The sequence below is a fragment of the Eulemur rufifrons genome, chromosome 3 (assembly GCF_041146395.1).
Source record: "Eulemur rufifrons isolate Redbay chromosome 3, OSU_ERuf_1, whole genome shotgun sequence".
NCBI lineage: Eukaryota > Metazoa > Chordata > Mammalia > Primates > Lemuridae > Eulemur > Eulemur rufifrons.
This window is the reverse complement of record NC_090985.1, coordinates 57,544,625-57,558,576: the sequence shown is the minus strand read 5'-3', so window position 1 is coordinate 57,558,576 and position 13,952 is coordinate 57,544,625. Positions and strand designations below refer to the sequence as shown.

General features: G+C 41.4%; 1 protein-coding gene across 9 annotated transcripts in view; it reads right to left on the bottom strand.

Annotated features, from left to right (window-relative positions):
• AZIN1 (antizyme inhibitor 1) overlaps positions 1-7,655 on the bottom strand; it is a 33,429-nt gene extending 25,774 nt beyond the window's left edge. For 8 of the 9 annotated variants that reach the window (XM_069465442.1, XM_069465443.1, XM_069465448.1 and 5 more), the window contains exons 1-2: positions 7,259-7,655; positions 3,068-3,205 (exon numbers count right to left, since the gene is read on the bottom strand). The gene's annotated coding sequence lies outside the window, so the exon portion shown is untranslated. The remainder of the gene's footprint in view (positions 1-3,067; positions 3,206-7,258) is intronic. The other variant, XM_069465439.1, reaches the window with a different exon arrangement.
• Positions 7,656-13,952: the final 6,297 nt, after the last annotated feature.

The window sequence follows — 13,952 nt, the reverse complement described above, 5'->3', positions numbered from 1 at the left end:
CAGATTCTTAATGGAATGAACTATCTCAAAATTCAGATGGTTCCGAGATTTAAAACCTAACCCTGAAGCCAAATCCTGGAGCTCAGACGACCTGCACAGAAATTCTACTGGGGTATTGGAGTACAACACAGTTCAAAAAGAGTTCATATAGCTACATGCTTTGCAATGCTATGTGCCATGTAATTTCCATGAAGGCCAATGTTTTGAGTCCTTTTAATTGTTGCCAAGTAGTGTTGTTGATCCACAGAAAATCTCAGGATTTCAGTGTCTGGTAGAGCAAACTGTTACTGATACAAGGATAACACATTTCTGGAATGTGGAATTTTCTCTTGCCATTTTTACTAATTCTAGTCAAGAAACCTTTGGGACTAGGTATCCTTCTGAATTCAGAATTTCTCAGATTTTAGAACAGTAATGTAGTACAAGCACTTCATATATATTATATAATACTTTCCGGGAGAATGTGAGTCAGCACCCTGTAATCACAATATTTCTGCAGCAAAATTTAGGAATATTAACACTAAATGGGATAAGTAAAGACAAAAATAGGCTCAAATCAGCACAGATTCAGGTCAAGTGGTTTTTTTTTTCCAAATTAGTTTAGGTCATACAAAGGAAGTTATTTAAAACAATGTTAAGGGTGGGGCCAGGCGCGATGGCTCACGCCTGTAATCCTAGCACTCTGGAAGGCCGAGGCAGGAGGATCATTTGAGCTCAGGAGTTCGAGACCAGCCTGAGCAAAAGCGAGACCCCATCTCTACTAAAAAAATAGAAAGAAATTAGCTGGACAACTAAAAAATATTTATATAAAAAATTAGCCGGACATGGTGGCGCATGCCTATAGTCCCAGCTACTTGGGAGGCTGAGGCAGGATTGCTTGAGCCAAAGAGTTTGAGGTTGTTGTGAGCTAGGCTGATGCCACGGCACTCTAACCTGGGCAACAGAGTGAGATTCTGTCTCATTAAAAAATAAATAAATAAATAAATAAATAAATTTAAGGGTTTTTTTGGATTCCAGAATTATATGAACAAGGGATTGTGGACCTGTAGCTTTATCGCAAAGAATCAAGTACTAGAATTTTGTTTACCATAATATACATTGTATCTGGCCATAATAAATTTAAGATTCAGGTACTCTGGCTGCCAGAACCCATGGAATAATAAATATCTTCAGTGTGTATCCTATCTGCTCCCATCCTCCCCACCCCTAAAGAGAGGGTGACATTATGGACTGAACTCTACAATATTATTCATTGTTCTAAAGACCACTTTTCCCTGAGTTGGCAAAAATCATTAATATATCAGCTCCTTGATATATTGAGACCAATGTCTCAAGTCTCTAAGAGGAAATACCACTAGAAATATTAAAACAATGCAGGGTTAAGTTTCCATTAGAGCAAGACTCTTAACTAAAAGAATGCTTATCTCCTTTATTCTGGTCTTTTGTCCTCAAAAGATGAAGCTTTTTCTAAATTTCCACTGTAGAATCTACTCATGACTATGATGGCAACTAGAATCCACCCCCAAAATAGTTCCAAGCCAACTTAGGAGAAAAACATCATGTATATCAGAAGTAGAACATAGATGGACAAACAAAAATTAGATAACTGACTTGACTTGCTACTGAGAGGTGACAACCTTGCTTCTCTTTAACATGTATACAAGAGATGTGGTTAAAATGCAGATTCTGATTCAGGTTTGGGTGGGGCTGAGATTTCCTATTTCTGTCCTAGGAGACAATGCTAACTCAGCAGCTCATCCAAAGACTATGCTGCATAAACAAAGACCATAATACACTCATAAAGAAATCATCATGCCAGTTTAGGACTAAAAGAACTGTTTTAGCCCCAACTTTATCGCTGGGATTGAAAAAATAAGCAATTTGCTCAAATTTACACAGGTAGGAAAAAGAGTACGAGAAACACTACAATTATTGCAAGTCAGAACTTTCAAGAAATCCTACTATTTAAACTGCTTTTCCTTCATTTTAGCCATAAAAACTTGAGTTTAAAATTCTAATATGTATTAACATCAAATGTATTTAAAAGATTTGCTATACATACTCTAAAATGAGAACAAACAGGTTTATTCAATAGAATTTGTTTAACAAGATCAGACTAAAGAAACACTAAATTAATACCCTCGGCTCTCCTGAATTTTCAGGAAAGCTAATGCTATTATTCCCTCCAAGTCTCTGGCCAAGTTAAAAATATCCAAATTTCAACAGCAAGAAGTTTATATACTATGAATTTGTTAAATGAAACCACAGAAGCTCAAATCCAAAGTTTACTGTGGAACTGCATTTTGCACAGGGGCTCCATTCTAAAATTAAATCCATACATAGAAAATCAAGTATAATCAAAAAATTATCTTTGAAAATATGTTCAAAAGGTGGCATGCTGGGAGATAGATATCTACATATATATATTTATGTATCTATATCAACTTTCAGTAAGTCCTCTAAAAACAGTCATTTCCCCCCCAATAGCTGAGTATTACATAAATCATCTTATGAAAGAGAATAAATTCTAGAAAATCACATTGACTCTGGCAAGATGTTCATAACTAGAAAAACAAGAACTTAGATTTATCTTTCATATCCCATGCTCCGGGGTATAACTTCACGAGTGGAATGAGAGCAGAATCTTTTGCTCTATTTAAAAATGTCTGATTTCTGATTAAGCCCAAATACTCAAATCCACTAAGTGAAATGGTTGAATGATGTGATAAACTATAATTTAAATCCCAAACCCCTCTCTAACATCCACTATATTAAAACCTAAACTAGTATTTCCTACAACTTACCCTGTAATATATACTTAATACAGCAATAATTTGTTATATATTCAAAATAAAGTTTTAAGTGATCCAGTCATTGATAAACAGTGCATATAACTAAATCAGTCATGTCTGTAACTTGTAATTATTAAATCTCTATTTTAGAACTTTAAAGAGCTTAAGGGTCACTGCACTTAAAGAGGTAAATATAATTTCAAATTTTGAAAAATACTAAGCAACATAGCACTTTACTTCATCTTACAAGTCCCTCATGGATGTGAAATACTTACATGGACAAGTTGGGAGATGGAACCCCCCTATCATCAGCTAGGTTCCCAAGGTGGCTCAGCGTTGAAGTCAAACTGCTCTCTATACAGCACTTCTCCTAGGCCCTCTGGGTAGTTGTATACTTGGTCAGAAAGTTCGCCCTAAAGAAGGAAATAAAAGAAATAGTAGATAGCCCTGTGTTAAAAAAAAATGTTCAGTTGACTTAAAGATGAGCTGTAGAATAAGTGTTAGTTTTAATAGTGTGTTTCATTAAAGTCACATTACACAAATGATGTTTTCAAAGGACTTACCCAAGTAATTTGTTACACTCAACATTTCCAAGCTGCTGTACTACAAAATTCACAGAACTTGATGTCACAGCCATCTTACCAAGTTATTTCTCATGTGTTTCCTGCCTTTATCTAATTTCATTTTTGCTTTTTATTTGTCCCCTAAAACCCAAATTTTTAAGTGGCCTAAAATGTAAAAATTTCCAAGTACCCTCAAAAATCTGGTGTATATGCAAGACTTTATATGCGTAATGTTCTAGCATGACCTAATAGTCTAGATAGAACTACCCAGAACAAATTCTTCTTTGCTTAAAGTATAAAATACCACTACAATACCAAAAAGATAAGCAAAAGATTTTATGACTTAGCTAATAAATTATGCAACTGAAATAATCTTTGGGAACTACCTTATAATATTAGGCAAGTAACCTTTTAAGTTTTATCTCCTCATATCTATCTATTTAGACCTACTTCACTCCATCAACACCAGGAGCAAATAAATGTCAAAGTGCTTGACATACTACACAAAATGCTCAGTAAGTGTAGAAATGGCTACTACCCATTACGGTTTGACCGGATGGACTTATTAGCACCTCTGAGCTAAAATGCTATGCCTCTATTTCTATTTAATTCAGTGGCTCCTGTTTAATATAAACTAATAGTATTTGCTAGAAAAGGGTGAATAAGAAGGAAACCAGAAAATTATAAAACTAGAAATTAATACCTAAAGCTTACCTCACCTCAATCAGGATCAAGGCACCCCTGAGGGAGGTAAAATGTTCCTCTAATAGGGGAAACTGATCACACTCTCAAGAACACTTACAGATGATGAGGAAAGAACCCAAACCAGCATGCAACAATGATTATAACCTTATGTTAGATTCCAAACAATGTATTACTCCATAACAAACAGTCCAATTCTTCCCACACGAAGATAATTTTTAAAATAAATAAAAAGCGCTCATGCTGGGGACAATTCATTCTCAATTATTGTAAGGAATACGATAATTATCCTAGGTGAAACATTATTCATCTCTTCCCTGCTACACATCCACAGCTATTTTGCTGCTTAATGCAACCCAAGAGCAGTGACCTGAAACATTAAGGACATTAAACTTCAGACATTCAAGAATGTTCTTCAGTGAGATCTCTAAAACATTTCCATTTAACACAAAGATAGTGGTGGTAGAAAATGAAGGTCCCCAAATTTGAAAGGCACATGTTAACAGAAAAAATAAAAGGGGTACATAGGGTAAGCAGGACATTTACACATAGGATAGATAAAATCGGAACCCTTAAGATAATAAAACAGGAAGAACAACGGAGAAAAAGCAGTATAGAATAAAAGACAGATTACTCTCATTTAAAATGGTGTGTAAACATTGCAATCAAGCTCCTTAAAAATCATTTGCAGAGAATTCTCTACCACACCACCTTAGAAAATAGTACGGCAAAGACCTGACTGAGTCAGTAGGCCAGGAAGACACACCAAAAAACCCTGTACTTTGACAGTAGCTACCCAAAACTTAGCATCTCAAAATTATCACTATTTCTCTGAACACACATTGCCTTTACCAATGATTTTTTAAGTTGCTCTGTGGTATTATCTAAAAACCCCAAACCCCAGTCTAATCATGAGAAAAACACTAGACAAACCTAAATTGGGGGGAGGTGGGTATTCTACCAGATACCCAGCCAGTACTCCTCTAGACTGTCAAAGTCATGAAAAACAAGGGAAGACTGAGAAAATTGCCACAGACCAAACTGAGGAAGACATGACAATACAATGTAGTACCTTGGATTGGATTCCAGAACAGAAAAAGGACATTAAAGAAAACCTGTTGAAATCCAGAAAGTCTGGAATTTAGTAAATAGTATCAAAATCAGTTTCTTAGTTTTGACAAACATACTATGATGTGGTAAGACATTAATAATAAGGTAAATTGGCTGAGAAGTATGGAGGAACGCCACCTTTGCAACTTTTCTGTAAAACTAAAATATTCCCAAATAAAGTTTATTCAAAAAAAATTTCAGGCAAGGTATTCATATACTTGACTACTACTCAGCAATACAAAGAAACAATCCACTGATAAATCCAACATGGATGAATATCAAAAATGTGCTGAGCCAAAGAAGCCTTTTACACAAAGGAATGCATACTGTATGATTCCATTTATGTGAAAGTTCTAGAACAGGCAAAACTAATCTATGTTTTTTTTTTTAATTAGAAATGTGGTTGCCTCTGTGGGGAGTGGGAAACAGTATGAAGGGACAAGAAAAAACTTTGGGGCCATGGCAACTTTCTACATCTTAATAGGGGTCTGGATTACACAGATGAATTTTTGTTTTTTTTCTGTGGGTTTTAGTGTTATGTGAATTTTAGCGCCCCCAAATTTAAAAAACAGTAAACAGTATTGAGCTACGTGTAATGACATGCACATACTAAGTTTGGAGGGGTGAAGCATTCTGCTGTCTCCAACTTACTTTGAAACGAATCAAAAAATAAGATAAGGCAAATACAAACAAGGCAAATGTTAACTGAAGAATCTACTTGAAGGTACCACCACCTAGAAAATCTATGTAAAACCTTGGGGGAGAAAGGCACTGATAACTTGATTTCACTTATCACCTATAATCATTTATTTAGGAGTCTGTCTTTCCTACTTAATGTAAAAACTCCTCAGGGCTCATTTGTCTACACTCTCATATATGTAAAAGAAACTAAAGAATTATTAGGGCCTTTCCAGACAATCATTAGCCATATTTCTGCCAGGCTAGTCCACATCAACCTTTGCTGAGCACACAGCAATTCTGTCTCCCTTGAGTCCTCAGATTTCCACCTATGGGGGATTCACTGTGGAAACACGACGGGACACAGAATTTTAACGTATCCAAGATGCCACCACAAAATCCAGGTAAATGTGCTGAAACATCATGGGGCTGTAAACTCTGTCCCTGACCGTTTCAGGTTTCTGAACCAGCAGCTTAGTCTGAGAAACACACGTTCAGGATATACACTATGTAAGGGTTAGAACACGTCACCACCATTAACTGCTGGCAACCACATAGTACTCGATAAGCCACCCCAGCCTGCCATTCTTTCTCCCTCTTTTTGCCCAGGAACCGTGGCGCGGACGGGAAAACGAAGCCATGGTGACTAATCCTTAGGCTCCAGGAGGTGACTGGGGTGAGTGAAGGCGACTTAGCCCAATCAGGAGCGCCGCAGGGGCGGAGCAGCAGCCCCGAGGCTTCCAGAAAGGGGCCAAAGGCCTCTCGTTCGCTACCTGACACCGGGGCTTCCCCGGCGCCAGGCCCCGAGTGGCGTCAACTTTCCTCCACCAGAGGGGAATCGCGCTCCCCGAACTCCCCCTCCCCCAAGAATCCGACTTCCTCCGCAGCTGTCACCAGAGGCCAGCGCCGAGCCCGCCCCACTCCATTCATAACCCAAGACCCCGGCCGTTGCAGCCCAGGGCGCCGCCCGCCCACCGGACTCCAGCAGGCAAAGGCGGCGTCCCAGCGCGGGGCCGGGGCTGCGGGACCCCGGCCCCAGAGTGCTGCGGCCGGCCCCCTCCCCGGAAACAGCAATGCACCACGGGAGAGGGGTGGGAGCCGCGACCCCCGGTGGCGAGACCCCCGCGCGCGCCCTGACACGCACACGCCCCCTCGCCCCAACCGCAGCGGCTCCGGCTCGGCCGAACGTCTGGCGGCCGCCTGAGGGTCCCGAGGCGCAGCCTGCCGCCGCCAGCGGCACAGACAGCCGCCACACACGCCGCCGTCCGCCATGTTCGAGGCGGCCGGCCCCGGGCGCAGCGGGGACGCCCGAGGGCGGCGGGGCCCAGCCGGAGGCACCTGCCGCCCCCCCGAGGCCGGCCCCGTGCCCTGGCCCCTCCCGCGCCGCCCCGCGCCCCTCGGCTCGGTACTCACGTGAGATAACGGCCCAAAGAGTCGGGTAAAGCGTCTTCTCTTTTTCGGCGGAATTTTTAAAGAGGGATGTGGTTACCTTGAGCAGAAATACCCAAGGCGGCCTGGGCCATAGGCTGCGGGAACGACGTGGGGGAAAAAGCGCGGCACCGACACCAGCTGTGCAGCAGTGGCGGCGGCGGCCGGAGGAGAGAAATAGAACAGCGCGGGCAAAAGAAGAAAGGCGCGGGCTGGGTGGGGAAGGGATTCGGCCTCGTCACACCGCAGAGTAGCAGAGCGAGAAAGGATGAGAAGAGGCAAAGAAGGCGACAGCAAGAGGGGGAAAAAAAAAGGAAACAGTGCAGCCCTGAGGAGAGCCAGAGAGTGTGGGAAGGTGGTGCCGGCGACGCCAGTATTTATAACAAGGGGCGGGACCCTGTGACGTCACAGCCGGCCCGGCAGCCGCGCGAGCGGGGCGGAGCCCGGCTGCAGCCCGGGGAGACGCAAAGGGGCGGAAGAGGAAGGAGCCCTGACTCGAGAGGGCGAAAGGGGAGGAGCGCAGCGCGGCCGGGTCTTGCAGGTGCCGACTGGCCGGGCCTTTTCCCGCCCTCCCGCCGCCCGCTGCTCCCCGGCAGGCGGAGGGCCAGCTGCGCGGCCCAGGGCGGGGGAGAGGGGAGGCGGCTCGACTGAGCTCGCCGCGCGCCCCGCGCCACCGCCCAGCGGACGCCTGCGCTCACGCGGCGGCAGGCCCCAGCGCATTGTGAGCTGCGCCTCGCTCGGCGCTGGCGGCATCTCCGAGGGCGGCCCTAGGCCAGAGGTGGCGCGACCCCTGCAGTGCCTCAAGTCGGGGAAGCCTGTGGACGCCATCGCTGAAGCTTTCCTGGTCGAGATCAGTCTGCTTTGTGAGGACTGTAGTCTGCGCCCAGGGACTGTCCTCCCAGACTGAGGCTCCTGGTGCTCATTTATGGAAACGAGTTCCTCCTGGCCGGGAAAGATCGGCCCAGCGTTCGGGTGGTTAAAGAGGCTTGTGACCGCATAAAAATGTCCTCCGTGCTCGTACGTTGCAATATAGAGCAGCAGGAATTTTTTAGAGGAGTGAGGCTCTTATGTCTTCATTTTAAAAAGGGTTGGTCCAGTCAGTCCCAGTCCTTATTAATGTAGGACTAGTGTTGGAGAGGGGGTTATTGATATTAAGAGCGCACATGAATTCCTCAGGTCTCGTTTTCGCGATCATTTTAATTTTTCTACTCCATAACAAACTTTTTTACTAGCGGGTCTAAGATGACCTACATAGCTTTTAGTTTATTCTCTTTTTTTTAGATGTCTTAGTACTAGTGATTAGAGACCCTGAGCCCTCCCGTGCTAACGCTTTGCGACTGAGATTAACAGCATAGATGAAATATGTATTGACACACCCCTCCAAAGTTAAGAATTTTGCGATTAAGACCCTTTTTTCCCTTTCATTCTTCCCTCTGTTTACTTTGTGAGCAGCACTGTGGTTGATTAATAAATCATCAAAAGAGAAAGGAACAGAGAGCCTTCCTAAGTGGAAAGGCTGGATATCTTTCCATGCTGAAATGTAGTCTCTCAGATGAGAGAGTACTAGGTAGAAAGTGGGAGCTGTGGACTCATTCTCATTTCGTTTTTCCGTATTTTGCTCTGCTATATGTTGGCTCTTTCATTTCTTAAAAGTTCTATTCAGAACGTTTGAAAGCACAGCAGTTTCACTAGTCCTTTGATCGCAGAAGGAAATGAGTGGGCTTTCTGCTTCCAACATAGGTTCATGGTTGCAAATGAGATTGAAAAAGTAGATTAGGGTGAAACCAAGAAAGGGTTAGAATTGAACTTTATTCTGGAACCATTTAAGCAGGAACATGATATGCTCAAAGATATGTTTTTAAAAGATTAGGCTGGCATCAGTGGATGGGATTGAAAAGAGGTAGAAAATTTGTAAGTGAAGGAAACTCCTACAGCTGTTTTAAAAAGAGTACTAAGGGGCCGGTCGAGGTGACTCACGCCTGTAATCCTAGCACTCTGGCTTGAGGTCAGGAGTTTGAGACCAGCCTGAGCAAGAACGACACCCCGTCTCTAGTAAAAAAAATGGAAAGAAATTAACCAGACAACTAAAAATATATATAGAAAAAATTAGCCAGGCATGGTGGCACATGCCTGTAGTCCCAGCTACTCGGGAGGCTGAGGCAGTAGGATTGCTTGAGCCCCAGAGTTTGTTTGAGGTTGCTGTGAGCTAGACTGACTCCACCGCACTCTAGCCCAGGCAACAGAGTGAGACTCTGTCTCAAAAAAAAAAAAAAAGAAAGAAAGAAAGAAAAAGAAAAAAAGTACTACGGAATTCAGAATGAATGGAGGGAAAAGGCATAGAAAGACTAGAGGTAATCTTGACTTCCCAGTGAGAGGAGAAAGTGTCAAATGATTTTGGAATATCAAGCTTATCAACAGGGAGAATTCAGGAACAATGAGCAGAGGTAGAAACATTAATAGAAGGACTCAGTTTGGAGGGAAAAGATAAGGCTGCTTTGAGCATAAAGGGTTTGAGCTGTTGATGAAATAGCCAGGTAAAGATGGTCCAAAGGCCTCTGGAAATAGGGTTATCTGGTGCCCTTTGGGCATGAATTTAGGAGCCTTTTCTACACACATGATAATTAAGGAATTGTTGACGTTTACAGAAAAAGGGATATAAGCACAGAACCTAGGGAAATGCCAGTGGGAAGAGACAAGGGCAGAGACCAAGAGAACCAGCCAAAGAAGTAGAGAGAGAATCACAATAGTGCAATGCCAAGCCATTCAAGGAAGAGGGTGCTTGCTCCAAGATGGAATGAGTGATGAGGGTTGTCATATTCCTCAAACAGTTTAAAAGGAGGCTCTCATTTTGGCAAATGGCATATTATTGGTAAACTCTGATCTCATGTTAAGAAGCTTGGAGGATTTGTATCCCAAAGGCATTGGGAAAGGTTTCAATCATGGGAATGATTTGCATTTTAGAAAAGGGGAGAAAGTGGGTGTGGGAAGAGAAAGTACTATAAATTTGTGGCAGGGAGGCCACTTGGGAAGCCATTGTAGTCATTCATGGAGAATGATAAGGACCTGAAAAGAAGTTACCCGTAACCTTTAACTGAGTGATTTCAATGGAGTAGGAAGAACAGAAGGTTGCAGAGGATTGAGTGAAGAGCAGCTGAAGTGAAGTCAGTGAATGTTGACCTCTCTTCAAGTGGATGGTACTGGACTAGGGCCTAATCTGACATTATTTACACCATGAAGCAATTCAACAACTTTTATTATTAAAACAATGTGCCCATGGTGATTAGCATTTGTGTATTCAGCTTTAAAGAACAATGCTAGCTTTTTTTTTTTTTTGCTACACCACCCCCAATGCTAGCTTTTAATTAATACAATAGAACCTTGAAAACTGTGCTACACTGGAGTAGACAACATAGTATGTAACTTTAATAGAGTGATAGCTATCTAATGAGAACAGCATATTTAATTGTGTTTGGGTTTTTGGTTTTGGTTATTTTGCCAAGTTGGGTTACTCATACATAAATACACAGGTAGTACCAGTGAAAATATTACCATTAAATAAAGAGCCCTAAGATAAAATGATATAATACCATTCACACTTAGATCATCCTGGTCCACTGGTTCAAACCCATTTGATTTTGTGCCAATAGATATAAAAGATTTGAATGAATTAGATTATTGATAAAGGTAACTCACTCAAAAATAATGAGTAAATCTAAAATCACCAGCCCATAATGGAAATCTCATGTAGTCACAGATATAAAAGTGACAAATGTAAAGAGCCCAATGGTAATTGAGAGTTAAAATCCCAGTTTAATTCTGTGGTTTGAATGTGTCTCCCAAACGGCATGTATTGGAAACTTAAGCCCCAGTGCAACAGTGTTGGAGCGTGGGGACTAATGAGAGATGATTAGGCCATGAGGGCAGAGTTAACGGATCAATGCCAGGAATGGATTCCTTATAAAAGGATGAATTCAGTCCCTTTTCTCTCTTTCTCTTCTCTGGCCCTCTGTTTGCCCTTCCTTCAAGAGTTGGCACAGCAATAAGGTCCTTACCAGATGCTGGCCACTCAATCTTGGACTTATCAGCTCCCAGAACTATGAGCCAATACATTTCTGTTCATTATAAATTACCAGTCTGTGGTATTCTGTTATAGCAGCACAAAGTGGACTAGACAATGGGAATGTTTAAAGAGAGCTTAATATGAATTTTTATTGCTAAGGTAATTTCCTAAAGTACTCCTTATACATAAAAACAAAATATATAGGTTTTGAATAGTTAAAAACATTCACATTTTAAAACATGATATTTCACCTGCCAGCACATCTTTTTGTGCACTGACAACCTTTCTAAAAAGCTGACTTGCTTATCAAGAATCTGATGCTATGGTTATGGACTATAAAAACCATTCTTTCTTTTAACTGAATAGATGATACTCCTTTATTTGCTGATTTTCTGTTATTAAAATCCTTTGGAGTTGAAATTCTTTTACCTGGATTGGCTTTCACCTTAGATGAGGAATCATTTAATTTAATTTTATTGTCATAGTTAATCTTTTTTCACAAAATGTAGGACTAGGTCAGTAGGGTTATAGGGCATTCCAGTCTAGCAATGCCCTACATCCCAGCACTGGCCCATGTCCATCACCCATACCTTTGTCCATAGGATAATTTAACCTATAGAATGGTATGCATGGCAAGCAAAGGGTGATTGAGCTCAGCTTATAATCCAGGTATAAGGGAAAAGAAAAACATTTTCCTGTTTTCATTTCATTGGCCGTGTATGTCATTAGATGTGGGTCAGCATTTGACCTCTCCTGAGCGACTTGGGTGGTTTCTGCAATAAGCAAGACATAAGCAATACACTGATGTCTTTTATTACGTCCAGAAACAACAAATTACTCGAGGTTAATTTAAGAGGACTGCTTTAGAAACCTATGTAAGAGGCCAAAGCAGTAATCCAGTTTTACAAATTAAATGTAACTTAGATAATTAGAATAGTCAATGGACATGACCCATGAGTTTGCTCCCTTATATCTTTATATAATCCTTAGAAGTCAGGAAATCCTCAGAAAATTGATTTCATTTTCTTTATTTTTTGAGACAGAGTCTCAGTCTGTCTCCCAGACTGGAGTGCAGTGGCATCATCATAGCTCCCTGCCACCTCAAATTCCTGGCTGGGCTCAAGCGATCCTCCTGCCCAGCCTCCCAAGTAAAGCCCTGCTAATTTTCCTATTTTTTGTAGAAATGGGGTCTCACCATGTTGCTCAAGCTGTCTCAAACTCCTGGCCTCAAGCGATCCTCTTGCCTTGGCCTCCCAAAGTGCTAGGATTATAGGCGTGAGCCCCTGTGCCTGGCTCAAGTTTATATCTCTGTATGTCAAAATAGCTGCCTGGCAGATAGCTAAAATTCTTGGTTAAGGGATTAGAAAATAGGAGCTCTGAAATCTAATCTTGTCTAACTTGAATTGTAGTTTATTCTATAATTTTTAATAATTGAACCTGGGTGCTGTCACATGAGCTGATTATGCTTCCTAAATGATTGTTTTTTTGTGTGTGTGTGTGTTTTTTTTTTTTTTTTTTTTGTAGATACAGGGTCTTACTATGTTGCCCAGGCTGGTCTGGAACTCCTGGCCTCAAGCCATCATCCTGCCTTGGCCAGCCAATGTGTTGGGATTACAGGCGCAAGCCACTGCAGCTTGTCTAAATGATTGTTAATAACAGTGACTGCAGGCTACATTTTATTTAATGAGACGCTTTAAATTACTTTGTCATTTAATTTGAAGTTTTGCCAATTTGCTTGTAAACATTTATATCAATTTAAATTTACTTTATCTGATTTTAACTGGAAGGAGAAAAGTCCATGCAATAAGACAATAAAATATTAGTTCTTTATCAAAATAGGGAAAAGAAACACAAATGACTTGCTTTCACAAAAATAATCTTTTTGTGTCTGACTGAAAAAGATCATTCAATCTCCTATAGTATAATAGCAGTTAAAAGACCTTCAGTTAGTCCTAGCCCTACTTGGCCAAGATGGTTTAACTCTGAACCACCTCCATTTCTTTCATTAAAATATATTCCCATTCCTTTGGAAGTACTCTTCCCTTGCCATACCCTGAGTTCTGTTAGGAGCTGTCATTTTAATCTGGGCTCCCCGACCACAGTAATTGGTATAACAGCTGACAACTTCTCAGTCTTGGGGGAGCCGGGGAAGTTCAATAATGATTGACATGTGTTTGATTCAGACAGTTCTTCTCCTGGGATTTTTCTATAATGAATGGTTGCAGGAAGGAAGACTTGAAGAGGGAATCATTTCTTCTGTGGCTTAAATTATGATAATATGAGCCAGGAGCTGCCAGTAACCAGGGTCCTAGAAGAAATGTATGTGAGAAAATGAAGCCAATGTTCATGATGATGAGGGGTGAGTCAGCATTCCAGTTGTCCCATTTTTCTTGCTTTTCAGTTACACTAACAAAAAAAAATTCTTTTATCTAACGTAGGTCCAACTACCCTCTGTCACTTGCAACCAAGAGTCCAGGCCTACACAAGACAGAGAAACAAAAAGATCTTTATTTAGGTTGAAAAAATTAATTGCATAAGTACAAGACAGGAGAGGCCTGGTTGTTCACTATCTAAATAGTGCCTAGAGATGTTAGTTGACCATAAGCTTGCCATGACCCA